The sequence below is a fragment of the Orycteropus afer genome, unplaced genomic scaffold, assembly GCF_000298275.1.
Source record: "Orycteropus afer afer isolate SDZICR_OR568_19922 unplaced genomic scaffold, OryAfe1.0 scaffold00166, whole genome shotgun sequence".
Classification (NCBI taxonomy): domain Eukaryota; kingdom Metazoa; phylum Chordata; class Mammalia; order Tubulidentata; family Orycteropodidae; genus Orycteropus; species Orycteropus afer.
The window spans coordinates 1,338,391-1,342,727 of NW_006921753.1; positions in this window are offsets into that span (position 1 = coordinate 1,338,391).

The window sequence follows — 4,337 nt, forward strand, 5'->3', positions numbered from 1 at the left end:
GCTCGAGTATAGCAGGGATTGTGGGGCTGGTGCGGGATCGGGCAGTGTTTCGTTCTGCTGTGCATGGGGTCGCTATGAGTCGGAAACGACTCAACGGCACTTAACAACAACAACAACAACTTATTCCCCAAAAAATATTGTAGGTTTTTTTTTTCCTATTTACATTCTTTTTGTCTTTTTAAAATATTTCTTTAAATGTTTCTTCTCATTTATTGTCTTTCCATTTTTTCTTGTTTGTTTATGAAGTTTGTGTTTTTTGTCCTCTTGCTTTTATTTTTTTTAATTATTATTTTTGTTTTTTGTCTAACTAAGTAGAAGACAGCAATTGTGTCCATATGATCCAGTGATACCCATGATTCCTGCAGCACCACCTACTGAGTGAGGGACACTATTTGGTTTGCACCAACTGACCAATGAAAGACAGAGGTCAATACCAGCCCAACTCACCCTTATCTGCTCTCCAAAAACAGTTAACAGAAATCTGTGTGCACACTCTCATTCTCTATCACACCCACCAGGAAACAGGTGGTGAGTGCCTAAGTCCTGCCAACTAGCAAATGGAGAAGTACAGTACTCTCCTTGCACACTCAGATATATCAAAATAACACAAAGTGAAAAAAAAAACAAACTTGAGCAAATCATGCCAAAATACAATCACCAAGTAAATAAATACAATATAACAATGTTTAAGTGACAGCTGATCATCCCAGTCCACACAAATAAGCAAGATATAAGAGTAGAAACAAAGGACCAGGATATAAACCCAGAATACCTCCCTGATGAAGAAGCTGCATTGGAACTCCCTGCTAAAGATTTCAAAAGAATTATATTTAGGTACCTTCAAAGGATTGAGAGACAGAGCAAGGAAAACACTGACAAAATTAAGGAAAACACAGACAAAACTCTAGAACAATTTAGGGAAACAATATAAGAACAAACTGACAAAATAAAGGAAAAATTATAAATAATACAAAAGCTACAAATAGAAAACCAGAAGATTAATACTAAAATTTCAGAAATAGATAACACATTGAATGGGAAAAGGAGTAAAATCAAATCAATGGAAGACAGAATTAGTGAGATTGAAGAAAAATACCTCACTGCTACTTTGTTAAGGAATCAATCAGAAAATGAAGGTCAAAACAAAATGAAGAAAGCCTAAGATTCATGCGAGATCATCAATAGGAATAACTTACATGTAATTGGAATTCCACAACAGAAAGAGACAAATAAAACCACAGAGAAGATTGTCGAAAATTTATTGGAAGGGAATTTCCCTAATACGATGAAAGACAAGAATATACCCTTTCAAGAAGTTCAACAAACCCCAAATGGGATAGGCATGAAAGAAAATCACTGAGACATAACATCATCACACTCACCAAAACTAAAGACAAAGAAAGAATCCTGAAAGCATCACAGGAAAAATGAAAAGTTACCTGTAAAAGTCAACCAATAAGACTAAGCTTGGATTTTTCAGCAGAAAACCATGCAGGCAAAAAGGAAAAGGGGTAATATACCTATATAAAATGCTTAAAGAAAAAATTTCCAACCACAAATTATGTACCCATAAAAATTTTCCATCAAATATCATGGTGAAATTAGGATATTTCCAGATAGACAGAAATTAAGGGAGTTTGTTGAAGCTAGACCAACGTTACAGAGATGTGTTTTGTTCTCTAGTGCCTCTCTAATAGAAAATACCACAAATAGGTGGCTTGAAAAAGCAGGGATTTATTCTCCTACAGGTTAGGGAGCTAGAAGCCTGAATTCCAAGTGCCAACTCTAGGGCCTGGGTGAAGGCCTTTAAACCTTGGGCTTCAACTCTGCCTCTTGTTCCCAGCCCAGTAGAGCTGGAGGCATCCCTTAACTCAAGCAGTTGCTGGCTGCTGAGGCTGACAAACCCAAAGCTGACAAGCAAAATGGCACAGTCCCAAGATTAGCAGACAACATGGCAGGTACTGGTTCAAGTCCAGGAACAATTCCAAGATCAGCAGACAACATAGCAGGGTGCTAAATTGAGACTAAGGTACAAGCAGGATCCAAGAATGCCAAAAATCTCCAGAGACCTTTGTCAGTGCTTCTTATATAGTGGAAGCAGAACAATCCTTAACACAGCTACTCAGGTTCTCCAGTAGATTCCATAATGGAGCTGATTACAAGTGTCATCATGGGGAATAACTGCATCCAGTTGCCCAGCCAATCAAAACCAGGACCAGTCAAATTGACACATAACTTTAACTACCACAAGATGCTAAAGGGAGTCCTTCGGACAGAGAAGCAACAACAACAAACAACAACTGATGATTAACACACATGATGGCATAACCCAGAAACCAACCCAGTTATAGCAGTATCCAATGTAGATTAAGCTTGCAAGATTGTAAACAGGAAACCAGAGAATCAATTGGCAAATGAGAACAACTACAAACCAAAAAGAGGGAAAAATAGTGTAGTTACAGAACTTCTAAATGGTGAGGAAATCAAAGCATTTGCAAGATAGAATAAACTGTTCTAAACTTGGGGAAAAAATAGTAAATCACAAAGTAATCTCAAAGAAAAATAATAAACCTTCACATCAAAATGAAAAAAAGGACAGGCACAAATATTTAGCAAATACTGAAACAATAGAAATGAAGGAAATGATAACACAATTCATAAAGAAAATGAGCTTAGCACAGAAAATTACATGGAACAAAGAAATAAGCAACACCATGAAAGAACATATAATAAACAACAACAAATTCATACTTGTCCATAATTACACTGAATGTAAATGGATTAAATGCACCACTCAAGAGATAAGAGAGTTGCAGACTGCATAAGAAAACATGACCCATCAATATACTATTCACAACAGATTCACTGTAGACACAGAGAAAAATGCACTAAAATTCAAAGGTTGGAAAAAGGTAACAAGCAAATGGCAATTAAAAAAAAAAAAAAAGCAGGAGTGGCTATAGTAATTTATGATAAAATAGACTTTAAGACAAAAATGACCATAAGCGAAAAGGAAGGACAATATATAATGATTAAAGGATCAATTGAACAAGAGAAAATAACCATAATAAATATCTACACACCCAATGAAAAAGCCCCAAAATACATAAATGAGAATTTAACAGAATTGAAAAGACAAATAGGTGATTGCACAGTAATAATAGGGAACTTTAATCACCACGTCAATAAAAGATAGAACTGCAAAAAAAACTAAACGATGCAGAAGAACTAAACGATACAATCAATCAACTTGACCTCATAGACATCTTCAGAGCACTTCCACCAACAACAGCACAAAATACGTTCTTTTCCAGCACACAAGGAACATTCTCCAGCGTAGATCATATGTTAGGCCACAAAGCAAGCCTCATTACATTTAAAAACACTGAAGTATTGCAAAGCCTCTTCTCAGATCACAATTCTAGAAAATTTGAAATCAACACTAGGAAGACAAATGGAAAAAGAACAAATGCGTGGAAATTGAATAACACCCTCCTCAAAAATAATAGAAGAAATAAAAAAGGAAATTTAAAAATTCCTTGAATCAAATGAGAATGAAAACACAACATACCAATATCTTTGAGACACAGCAAAAGCAGTGATCAGAAACCAAGTTATAGCCAATAACTACGCACATCAAAAAAGGAGAGCCAAAATCAACACCTTAACCCAACATCTCCAACAATTAGATAAAAAGCAGCAAGAAAAAAAAGACCACAGCCACCAGAAGAAAAGAAATAATATTCAGGCAGAAATAATGAAATAGAAAATAGACAATAGAAAAAATCAAGACTAGAAGTTGATTCTTTGAAAGATTAATAAAATTGACAAACCACTGGCAAAATTAACAAAGGAAAAGAATGAGAAGATGTAGATAACATGAATAAGCAATGAAATTGGCAGTCACAAAGAAACAACTGAAATAAAAAGGATAATATCAAAATGCTATGAAGAGCTATACTCCAATTAATTTGTAAATCTAGTAAAAATGGACAGATTTCTAGAAACATACTACTTACCTATACTAACACAGAATGAGATGGAAAATTTGAACAGACCCATAACAGAAGAAGAAATTGAAATTTAAAAAAATTACCAACAATAAAAAAGAAATGGTCCAGACAGTTTCACTGGAGAATTCTAAGTTCAGGAAAAAACTGATACTAGTCCTACTCAAAGAATTGGCCAGGGAAAACCTTATGAATAGCAAAGAAACACTGTTTGGTACATTACCGCACACCTTTAGGAATAGTCCGTTTAGGCTAAAAGGCTCTCAAAATAGGACTAGGAAAGAGCTGCAACATCTGAGTAAACCCAGCCTTGTTGTTGTTGTTGTT